Source organism: Mya arenaria, chromosome 16, assembly GCF_026914265.1.
Source record: "Mya arenaria isolate MELC-2E11 chromosome 16, ASM2691426v1".
Classification (NCBI taxonomy): Eukaryota; Metazoa; Mollusca; class Bivalvia; order Myida; family Myidae; genus Mya; species Mya arenaria.
The window spans coordinates 21,656,326-21,669,043 of record NC_069137.1 but is presented as its reverse complement, the minus strand read 5'-3'; the positions used below and the strand labels follow the sequence as shown (position 1 = coordinate 21,669,043).

The 12,718-nt window shown below is 36.8% G+C and overlaps 1 protein-coding gene across 3 annotated transcripts in view; it reads left to right on the top strand.

Moving 5' to 3' along the window:
• The window catches only part of LOC128222009 (RB1-inducible coiled-coil protein 1-like), a 52,223-nt gene that overhangs the window by 34,553 nt on the left and 4,952 nt on the right, over window positions 1-12,718 (top strand). The window contains exon 1 of one of the 3 annotated variants that reach the window (XM_052930742.1): window positions 5,567-5,684. The exons of 1 other annotated variant lie outside the window; for it this stretch is intronic. The gene's annotated coding sequence lies outside the window, so the exon portion shown is untranslated. Of the gene's footprint in view, window positions 1-5,566; window positions 5,685-11,601; window positions 11,693-12,718 lie in introns of those variants that run through there. One more of the 3 variants, XM_052930741.1, reaches the window with a different exon arrangement.

Below are 12,718 nucleotides of genomic sequence, written 5' to 3'. Positions count from 1 at the left end.
CGTTGTGCTTATCACTATTTAGCATTTGCAAATGCCGGATAACAATGTTCATACTTTCGACTTGAACTATATTATATGGGGTAAATAAATGCCCATAAATGTTATTTTATGTTAATGTTAATTTGTCATTAGCACAATAACAATTAGAAGAAGTCATCTTAGAAAACACATGTAAATGACTCCATTTGTTATGTTATATTATGAGATGATGTCAACAGATAAAGTACAGTCTGATAATTTACCGTTCCAATGCATTAAACACTTTTTACATCGAAAACGAAAGAAACAGGAATATTTAACACTTACCACAAATACCTTGTCTTACATTAATGTTGAGAGTATGTGCCTTTAATATGAATATACTTAAAATGATCATGTGCAGCCAGATGATATATATATATATATTATTTGTCCACACCAACACCCTCAACTTTTAACGCTATTGAGGTAGACGACCAACATGTAAGCTTGTTCCCTGAAAGTGTTATTGAGTCATTCGACCCCAACTTAACCTGTTCACCAACAGCTCTATTAAGGCATTCGACCCACACATTTCATTAAAAGCTCCATAAGAACATCCCACCCACAAATAAGCGTGATCTTTGACGGCTACAGTGAAGCGCTCAGCACATAGGTAAGCTTTGTCTTGTACAGCTCCATTAAAGCGCTCGACCCACAGGTAAGATATCTCTGACTGTTTTATTAAAGCGTTCGACCCACAGGTAAGATATCTCTGACTGATCCATTAAAGCGCTCGACCCACAGGTAAGATATATCTGACTGCTTGTCAAAATGCTTCAGCTTGAGGCATCCGACCCACATATCAGTAAGTTATATGAGTCTGCATGAAGGTACCCGACCCTGATATCAGTAAGTTATCTGAAAGCTTCATGAAGGTATCTGACCCTCAAATCAGTTATTTCTCTGAAAGCGGCATAAAGGTATCTGACCCACAAATAAGTTGATTGTCTGAAAGCGGCATCAAGGTATGTGACACACATATCAGTACGTTGTCTGAAAGCGGCAACAAAGTATCTGACCCACATATCAGTTAGTTGTCTGAAAGCAACATGAAGGTTTCTGACCCAAAATCAGTAAGTTGTCTGAAAGCGGCATGAAGGTATCTGACCCACATATCAGTTAGTTGTCTGAAAGCGGCATGAAGGTATCTGACCCACATATTAGTTAATAGTCTGAAAGCGGCATGAAGGTATCTGACCCACATATCAGTTAATTGTCTGAAATCGGCAGGAAGGTATCTGACCCTCACATCAGTTACTTGTCTGAAAGCATCATGAAGGTATCTGACCCACATATCAGTTAGTTGTCTGAAAGCGGCATGAAGGTATCTGACCCACATATCAGTTAGTTGTCTGAAAGCGGCATGAAGGTATCTGACCCACATATCAGTTAGTTGTCTGAAAGCGGCATGAAGGTATCTGACCCACATATCAGTTAGTTGTGTAAAAGCGGCATGAAGGTATCTGACCCACATATCAGTTAGTTGTCTGAAAGCGGCATGAAGGTATCTGACCCTCAAATCAGTAAGTTGTCTGAAAGCGGCATGAAGGTATCTGACCCGCAAATCAGTTAGTTGAGTGAAAGCGGCATGAAGGTATCTGACCCACATATCAGTTAGTTGAGTGAAAGCGGCATGAAGGTATCTGACCCACATATCAGTTAGTTGAGTGAAAGCGGCATGAAGGTATCTGACCCACAAATCAGTAAGTTGTCTGAAAGCGGCATGAATGTATCTGACCCACATTACGGTAAGTGGTCTGAAAGCAACATGAAGGTATCTGACCCACATTTCAGTTATTTGTCTGAAAGCTGCATCAAGGTGTCTGACCCACATTTCAGTTATTTGTCTGAAAGCGGCATGAAGGTATCCGACCAACAAATCAGTAAGTTGTCTGAAAGCAGCATGAAGGTATCTGACCCACATATTAATAAGTTGTCTGAAAGCGACATGAAGTTATCTGACCCACATATCTGTTATTTGCCTGAAAGAAAGATGAAGGTATCTGACCCACATATCAGTTAGTTGTCTGAAAGCGGCATGAAGGTATCTGACCTACATATCAGTAAATTGTCTGAAAGCGTCATGAAGGTATCCGACCCACATATCTGTTATTTGCCTGAAAGAAAGATGAAGGTATCTGACCCACATATCAGTTAGTTGTCTGAAAGCGGCATGAAGATATCTGACCTACATATCAGTAAATTGTCTGAAAGCGTCATGAAGGTCTCTGACCCACAAATCAGTACGTTGTCTGAAAGAGGCATGAAGGTATCTAACCCACAAATCGGTAAGTTGTCTGAACGCGGCATGAAGGTATCTGACGTACCTATCAGTAAATTGTCTGAAAGTCGCATGAAGGTAGCCGACCCACATATCAGTACGTTGTCTGAAAGAGGCATGAAGGTATCTGACCCACAAATCAGTTAGTTGTCTGAAAGCGGCATGAAGGTATCTGACCCACATATCAGTAAGTTGTCTGAAAGCAACATAAAGGTATCTGACCCACATATATGTTATTTGTCTGAAAGCGACATGAAGGTGTCTGACCCACATGTCAGTTATTTGTCTGAAAGCGGCATGAAGGTATTTGACCCTCATATCAGTAAGTTGTCTGAAAGCGTCATGAAGGTATCTGACCCATAAATCAGTAAGTTGTCTGAAAGCGACATGAACATATATAACCCACATTTCAGTTATTTGTCTGAAAGCGGCATAAAGGTATCTGACCCACATTTCAGTTATTTGTCTGAAAGCGGCATGAAGGTATCTGACCCACATGTCAGTTATTTGTCTGAAAGCGACATGAAGGTATTTGACCCTCATATCAGTAAGTTGTCTGAAAGCGTCATGAAGGTATCTGACCCACAAATCAGTAAGTTGTCTGAAAGCGTCATGAAGGTATCTGACTCACAAATCAGTAAGTTGTCTGAAAGCGGCATGCAGGTATCTGACCCACAAATCAGTAAGTTGTCTGAAAGCGGCATGCAGGTATCTGACCCACAAATCATTAAGTTGAGTGAAAGTGGCATGAAGGTCTCTGACCATCATATCAATACGTTGTCTGAAAGCGGCATGAAGGTATATGACCCACATATCAGTACGTTGTCTGAAAGCGACATGAAGGTGTCTGACCCACATATCAGTTAGTTGTCTGTAAGCAACATGAAGATATCCGACCCAAATATCAGTTAGTTGTCTGAAAGCAGCATGACGGTATCTGACCCATATATCAGTTAGTTGTCTGAAAGCAACATGAAGGTGATTTGTCTGAAAGCTACATGAAGGTATATGACCCACTTATCAGTAAGTTGTCTGAAAGCGACATGAAGGTGTCTGACCCACATATCAGTTAGTTGTCTGTAAGCAACATGAAGATATCCGACCCACATTTCATTTATTTCTCTGAAAGCAGCATGAAGGTATCTGACCCACATATCAGTTAGTTGTCTGTAAGCAACATGAAGGTATCCGACCCACATATCAGTTAGTTGTCTGAAAGCAGCATGAAGGTATCTGACCCACATATCAGTTAGTTGTCTGAAAGCAACATGAAGGTTATTTGTCTGAAAGCTACATGAAGGTATTCGACCCACAAATCAATTAGTTGTCTGAAAGCGGCATAAAGGTATCCGATCCACATATCAGTTAGTTGTCTGAAAGCGGCATGAAGGTATCTGACCTACATATCAGTTAGTTGTCTGAAAGCGGCATGAAGGTATCTGACCCACAAATCAGTTAGTTGTCTGAAAGCGGCATGAAGGTATCCGACCCACATATCTGTTAGTTGTCTGAAAGTAACATGAAGGTATCTGACCCACAATTCAGTTAGTTGTCTGCGGCATGAAGGTATCTGACCCACAAATCTGTTAAATGTCTGAAAGCAACATGAAGGTATCTGATCCACAAATCTGTTAGTTGTCTGAAAGCAGCATAAAGATATCTGACCCACAAATCAGTTAGTTGTCTAAAAGCAACATGAAGGTAACTGACTCACAAATCAGTTAGTTGTCTGCGGCATGAAGGTATCTGACCCACAAATCAGTTAGTTGTCTGAAAGCGGCATGAAGGTATCTGACCCACAAATCAGTTAGTTGTCTGAAAGCGGCATGAAGGTATCTGACCCACAAATCAGTTAGTTGTCTAAAAGCAACATGAAGGTATTTGACCCACAAATCAGTTAGTTGTCTGAAAGCAACATGAAGGTATCTGACCCACAAATCAGTTAGTTGTCTGAAAGCGGCATTAAGGTATCCGACCCACATATCTGTTAGTTGTCTGAAAGCGGCATTAAGGTATCTAGCCCACAAGTAGGCTTGTTCCCTAGTCGTATAGAAGTTTTGTGTATTACAACAGTTGATTCAAGGAAACTTTAACATGACGTTTCCAATCGTCAATGTATTAAAGCCTTATTACATTCAAAATATCTAACGGTTCTTTTTTTGTTTTTAACTTCCTCATTTAATCTGAACTCTTGACCGCAATTTTAAAAATCTATGGATGTTTGCGCTTTTTTGGGAATATTTGCAGATTATCGGTTAAGAACTTTACTGAATGAGTGCAACAACGAAATACAATGATAAATTATTAAATGTATATTCAAATCGTGTTCGTTAATTGTTTTTAATATTATTTACCATTTATTTCAAGCAAAAGTAAACCTAAAGATATGAGTTTTTTCTGTGAAAATAAAGACGGATATTCGAAACGTCGTATACTATTGTAAATGCAATGTATTATATTTTAATCGTCACTTCCCACTCATCACACATTATGTAGAACTCATCTATTCATTAATGTATTCAGTCAGCTAAATGAGCATCGGGTGTTTGTGAAAAATCATTAAGAGTCCAGCATGTAAATCTTAGGACACTTAACATTTAGTCTTACATTGAAAGGGCTACGGCTCATATACCATAAGAAAACTTTACTTAACTTTGTTTAAAAATAAAAATAAAATAAAATAAAAACCTATCTCGTAACTCAGAAAAACAACTTGTTAATACCAATCCCCTAGCTTAGAGATGTCATGTGAATATGACCTTGAAACATCAATTACAATTTACTAAGACAAACCACACAAAGATTATTCTCCCAAAGAACAGGTATGTTGGTTAATGTATTTAATTTCGACACAGAACAAACACGCGTTTATCATGCATCCCTGCAACCAGCTCTCACGAAAACAACATACTGATAAAGTTGCAATAAGAATTCAGCATTCCAAAAGAAAGCCTCCCTTGAATAAACTTTAAAAATTAAATAATATTCGATCCCTTTTACGTCTACATGAAATAAATTTATTACGCGTCAGTAAACAACGTCGCACAGGCGATTTGGTGAAAAGTACAAACAATGCGTGTTTACTTCAACTTTTACATAAATGGATACTTTTAGGTTAGCAAGTTAACAGATCAATCTTGTGCACCCAGATGATATATATATTGATTATCCACAACACTAACTTCTAACAACTTTACTCTTTCTTTCGTTTCGTTCATTGCAGCTCAAATCCTACTTTCTTAACCGAATTCTGCCACAAGGCTGCATATATACGGAAGGATATGTGGCAGCCGCTTCGTTGCAGAGAAATCTCACTCTCGTGATAAAAAAAGTGTTTAAGTTGTACTAGAAAAAGGAATTTAGCTGTAAAACGGGTATCCAGGTAATACATCAATGATGATCAGTGTTAGTTTACATTTATTGGAAGTCATTATGCAGTTTGTTCATTTAGGCTCATTTTACCTGGAATTACATAGGTTATAAATAGCAAAGTGTGTTAATGTAAAATCATAGATTATCTTGAATTCCACTACAACGATCACTATATGATTTTAGCTATATGTTCCAAAGGGTTAGAACACATGTTAGGCTTGCATGCATAACACTCATGGTTATTTTTTCATTTATTTATATGTTGAATTGAACAAGGTTCTTTGAATTATTATTACTGCTACGTAACTGAAGAACTCAACTTGTGATAACATCCTAATTGTTCATTAAATGCGTATTTCTTAGGTAATATTGTTAGGAATGTTTACGTAGACTGCACGTGCATTTTAACTTAATTGAACCAATTAGTACACACACATTTATTTCAAACCACTAAGCCACCGCCCTCTTTGAGATTTTGCGAATTATTTTTCCTCCATCATAAACAGTCTATTGCTATATATTTAAAGTAAATATATATATTCGCAAATTTATCTATACATAGTAAAACGCTTTTCGTTAAAAAAAATTCACATTGATTTGTGTCTTTTTTATGTATTTAAACAAGCTACATTTAACACATTCCGAACATTAATCTTTTTTATCATAGATGCACATGGCAGTTTAAAGAATCAATTAGTAAAACTGTTTATAAAGACTAAGTATGGAAATGTCAAGTTTAATTCTTGTTGAGTTAGGTTATACTAACAATATCATGAATACTATTCTGCCGGATCATTAGTTATCACTATGGTGTGGCTTTTTCGAAAAAGAAATCGAGGTTTGAACTTGACCTAAAAATAAAACAGACGTTCTTGAATATGTCAATGTAGGAATCCATTTTAACATCTTTAACCTGATTCGAAATGGCTACTAATAGGTCAATTAATCAGACGCTGTGTGTTATGTATTTTTTAGGATTTTATTTTTTAGACTATGAACTCGATCACATTTCCAACAACTGGATAATGTTCACAGCCTTTGCCAAAAATATTCTAAAAATAATCTTTACACCGCGTCATATCAAATGACAAATTAAAAGACAATTTATCATTGGTCAAGAAGAGGATTGGTGCGAACATTACCTTTTTAAATACATTTCATCATGGCAATGACCACAATCGGCGATTACATGACCTAGTCTAAATAGTCTAGTTCTCCGAATGCTCCATTGAAGAATTCGACCAATTAAGCTTCTTCCTTAAAATCTCCATTAGGACAGCCGATCTACAATTTATCCAGTTCCCTGTATGCTCCATTAAGGCATCACATATCAGTTAATTATATGAGTTCTGCTTCAAAGTACCCGACCCTGATACCAGTTATTTATCTGAGAGCTGCATAAAGGTATCTGACCCTCAAATCAGTTATTTGTCTGAAAGCGGCATAAAGGTATCTGACCCACAAATCAGTAAGTTGTCTGAAAGCGGCATGAAGGTATCTGACCCACAAATCAGTAAGTTGTCTGAAAGCGGCATGAAGGTATCTGACCCACATATCAGTAAGTTGTCTGAAAGCGGCATGAAGGTATCTGACCCACAAATCAGTAAGTTGTCTGAAAGCGGCATAAAGGTATGTGACCCACATATCAGTAAGTTGTCTGAAAGCGGCATGAAGGTATCTGACCCACAAATCAGTTAGTTGTCTGAAAGCGGCATAAAGGTATCTGACCCACATATCAGTAAGTTGTCTGAAAGCGGCATGAAGGTATCTGACCCACAAATCAGTTAGTTGTCTGAAAGCGGCATGAAGGTATCTGACCCACATATCAGTAAGTTGTCTGAAAGCAACATGAAGGTATCTGACCCACAAATCAGTTAGTTGTCTGAAAGCGGCATGAAGGTATCTGACCCACAAATCAGTAAGTTGTCTGAAAGCGGCATGAAGGTATATGACCCACAAATCAGTAAGTTGTCTGAAAGCGGCATGAAGGTATCTGACCCACATATCAGTAAGTTGTCTGAAAGCGGCATGAAGGTATCTGACCCACAAATCAGTTAGTTGTCTGAAAGCGGCATGAAGGTATCTGACCCACATATCAGTACGTTGTCTGAAAGCGGCATGAAGGTATCTGACCCACAAATCAGTAAGTTGTCTGAAAGTCGCATAAAGGTATCTGACCCACAAATCAGTTAGTTGTCTGAAAGCGGCATGAAGGTATCTGACCCACAAATCAGTAAGTTGTCTGAAAGCGACATGAAGGTATCTGAACCACAAATCAGTTAGTTGTCTGAAAGCGGCATGAAGGTATCTGACCCACATATCAGTACGTTGTCTGAAAGCGACATGAAGGTATTTGACCCACAAATCAGTAAGTTGTCTGAAAGCGGCATGAAGGTATCTGACCCACAAATCAGTAAATTGTCTGAAAGTCGCATGAAGGTAGCCGACCCACAAATCAGTTAGTTGTCTGAAAGCGGCATGAAGGTATCTGACCCACAAATCAGTAAGTTGTCTGAAAGCGGCATGAAGGTATCTGACCCGCAAATCAGTAAGTTGTCTGAAAGCGGCATGAAGGTATCTGACCCGCATATCAGTAAGTTGTCTGAAAGCGGCATGAAGGTATCTGACCCACAAATCAGTAAGTTGTCTGAAAGCGGCATGAAGGTATCTGACCCACATATCAGTTAGTTGTCTGAAAGCGGCATGAAGGTATCTGACCCACAAATCAGTTAGTTGTCTGAAAGCGGCATGAAGGTATCTGACCCACAAATCAGTTAGTTGTCTGAAAGCGGCATGAAGGTATCTGACCCACAAATCAGTAAGTTGTCTGAAAGTCGCATGAAGGTATCTGACCCACATATCAGTAAGTTGTCTGAAAGCGGCATGAAGGTATCTGACCCACAAATCAGTAAGTTGTCTGAAAGCGGCATGAAGGTATCTGACCCACAAATCAGTAAGTTGTCTGAAAGCGGCATGAAGGTATCTGACCCACAAATCAGTAAGTTGTCTGAAAGCGGCATGAAGGTATCTGACCCACAAATCAGTAAGTTGTCTGAAAGCGGCATAAAGGTATCTGACCCACAAATCAGTAAGTTGTCTGAAAGCGGCATGAAGGTATCTGACCCTCAAATCAGTAAGTTGTCTGAAAGCGGCATGAAGGTATCTGACCCACAAATCAGTAAGTTGTCTGAAAGCAACATGAAGGTATCTGACCCACATTTCAGTTATTTGTCTGAAAGCGGCATGAAGGTATCCGACCCACATATCTGTTAGTTGTCTGAAAGCGGCATGAAGGTATCTGACCCACAAATCAGTAAGTTGTCTGAAAGCAGCATGAAGGTATCTAGCCCACAAGTAGGCTTGTTCCCTAGTCGTATAGAAGTGTTGTGTATCACAAGTCTAACAGTTGATTCAAGGAAACTTTAACATGACATTTCCAATCGTCAATGTATTAAAGCCTTATTACATTCAAAATATCTAACGGTTCTTTTTTGTTTTTAACTTCCTCATTTAGTCTGAACCCTTGACCGCAATTTTAAAAATCTATGGATGTTTGCGCTTTTTGGGGGGAAAATTGCAGATTATCGGTTAAGGACTTTACTGAATGAGCGCACAACGAAATACAATGATAAATTATTAAATGTATATTCAAATCGTGTTCGTTAATTGTTTTTAATATTATTTACCATTTATTTCAAGTAAAAGTAAACCTAAAGATATGAGCTTTCTCTGTGAAAATAAAGACGGATATTCGAAACGTCGTATACTATTGTAAATGTATTATATTTTAATCGTCACTTCCCACTCACCACACATTATGTAGAACTCATCTATTCATTAATGTATTCAGTCAGCTAAATGAGCATCGGGTGTTTGTGAAAAATCATTAAGAGTCCAGCATGTAAATCTTAGGACACTTACAGTGTACGAAATTCGGCTTTGAATCCACTAGCCCATTCGGGCTACCAGATAATTTCACTAGCCCAAACTTAAACACTTAAAAATTTCACTCGTTCGGAATAATTTTTGGAAGTTTAATTACGATTCCGCAATGAGTCCGATCATCTAATCTAGCACGCTCATATAGTTTCAATAAATGCTCCCCAATCTGAACAATGTGTCAATAATAAATTATAGTCATACTTATATTAGTGTAGTCATCAAAAGTTCATTAACTAATAAAGTTTTCAAAAAGGTATTACGAGAAAAAAGAGAAAAATATTTTCTGAACATATCATTTATTTAATGGAAAGAGTTATGCATGTACTGTAAGTTCTGTTATCCAATGCATCCTTGTCAAATCCGATACGCACCAGCGATTTTGCAATGACTTTTTCTCTTTTCAACTTTCAGTTTCACTTTCAAGTTTCAGAAGTAACAACAAAAATATATGGATGTTCATATTGCCAATATTCCTATTCCTATAATTGTTCTTTAAAAAGTAATGGCAAAGCTATTCAAAGGTATAAAATACAACATGTAGAACCCTACTGTACTGTACACAGACAACGAGTTAAGTATATCCGACAGTTCTCCTTTCACTTTGATTAAATTTGTCAGGAAGTAAGCGGGCACCTGTTTCCTCCGCATTTCAGACAACTTTTGTAGAATGATTATGTTCTGTTCGCATTAAAAACTTAAATATCTTTCTTTTTATTTTAGCTAATAAATAAAATATATTTAAATGAAATAAACAAAATATCAATGTTAATATTGCTATTTTAGCATTGTTGATTTTCATAGCCATCGTTGTAAAAAACTGCCGACTTTATCCGTTAATTTACATAATGGGCGGAGTTTAAATGACGTCATAGAGTTTGACTGTTGCTGGTTAGAAACTGATCGATAAGTACTTGTCACTTTGGGCGTCAATTAATTTTGACATGTGCTTATATTAATTGATTAAATAAACAAACATTGAGCACATGGCTTGAGCCCTGAATAGCAGAGCAATTAGCTTTTTTATCATCGTAAATTTCGGCGAATCCGACTACGCCGTTGTCACTCCAGTCGCCTCGAAGGACGCATTCTTGAATAATAAAGCTTTGCGTATAAAAAACATGATGCGTAACACGTTTAATTGGCAGGTGTTTTGTTTTTAAATCACAAGGAAAAAACGGTAGCCCGGTCGGGCTAGTTTCTGTGGAAAATCGGTAGCCCCAGCTGAAATTTGGTAGCCTCGGGCTATCGGGCTACCGCGAATTTCGAACACTGCACTTAATATTTAGTCATACATTGAAAGGACTACGGCTCATATATCTTCAGAAAACTTTACTTAACTTTGTTTAAAAATAAAAATAAAATAAAATAAAAACCTATCCCGTAACTCAGAAAAACAACTTGTTAATACCAATCCCCTAGCTTAGAGATGTCATGTGAATATGACCTTGAAACATTGTCATCAATTACAAATTACTTAGACAAACCACACAAAGATTATTCTCCCAAAGAACAGGTATGTTGGTTAATGTATTTAATTTCGACACAGAACAAACACGCGTTTATCATGCATCCCTGCAACCAGCTCTCACGAAAACAACATACTGATAAAGTTGCAATAAGAATCCAGCATTCCAAAAGAAAGCCTCCCTTGAATAAACTTTAAAAAATAAATAATATTCGATCCCTTTTACGTATACATGAAATAAATTTATTATGCGTCAGACAACAACGTCGCACAGGCGATTTGGTGAAAAGTACAAACAATGCGTGTTTTACTTCAACTTTAACATAATTAGATACTTTAAGGTTTGCAAGATAAGAGATCAATCTTGTGCACCCAGATGATATATATATATTATTGATCCACAACACTAACGTCTAACAACTTTACTCGTTTCTTTCATTTCGTTCATTGCAGCTCAAATCCTACTTTCTTAACCGAATTCTGCCACAAGGCTGCATATATACCGAAGGATTTGTGGCAGCCGCTTCGTTGCAGAGAAATCTCACTCTCGTGGTAAAAAAGTGTTTAAGTTGTACTAGAAAAGGGAATTTAGCTGTAAAACGGGCATCCAGGTAAGAGTATCAGTGGTGATCAGTGTTAGTTTACATTTATTGGAAGTCATTATGAAGTCTGTTCATGTAGGATCATTTTACCTAGAACAACATTGGTTTTAAATAGCAAAATGTGTTTTAATGTTAAATCATAGATTATCTTGAATCAGACTACAACGATCACTATATGATTTTAGCTTTATGTTCCAAGGGTTAAAACACATGTTAGGCTTGCATGTATACCAATAATGGTTATTGTTTCATTTATTTATATGTTGAATTGAACAAGGCTCTTTGAATTTATATTACTGCTACGTTACTGAAGAACTCAACTTGTGATAACATCCTAATTGTTCATTAAATGCGTATTTCTTAGGTAATATTGTTACGAATGTTTTCGACGTAGACTGCACGTGTATTTAAACTTAATTGAACCAATTAGTATACACACATTTATTTCAAACCCCTAAAGCCACCGCTCTCTTTGAGATTTTGCTAATTATTTTTCCACCATTATAAACAGTCTTTTGCTATATATTTAAAGTAAATATATATAGATTCGCACATTTATCTACACATAGTAAAACGCTTTTCGTTAATTATTTATTTTTTTCCACATTGATTTCTGTTTTTTTTTATGTATTTAAACAAGCTACATTTAACACAACATAAATCTGTTTTATCATAGATGCACATATGAGAGAGACCCCAGTTTGCTTTGATCCGCTTTTTACTTTTTTATTTAAAAATATTTTTATTCATGATCAATTTAAATCGATGAACAATATTAAGTGTTATAAAAGACTGATTTTCATTATTCATGCCAGTTTAAAGAATTAATTAGTAAAAATGTTCATAAATATACTTAGTATGAAAATGTCAAGTTGAATTCGTGTTGAGTTAGATTATATTAAGTCTTTATAAACATTTTTACTAATTTGTGTTAATATAATCTAACTCAACACGTATTCAACTTGACATTTTCATACTAACACAACCATGAATATTATTCTGGATCATCAGTTATCACTTAAACGTGTGGCTTTT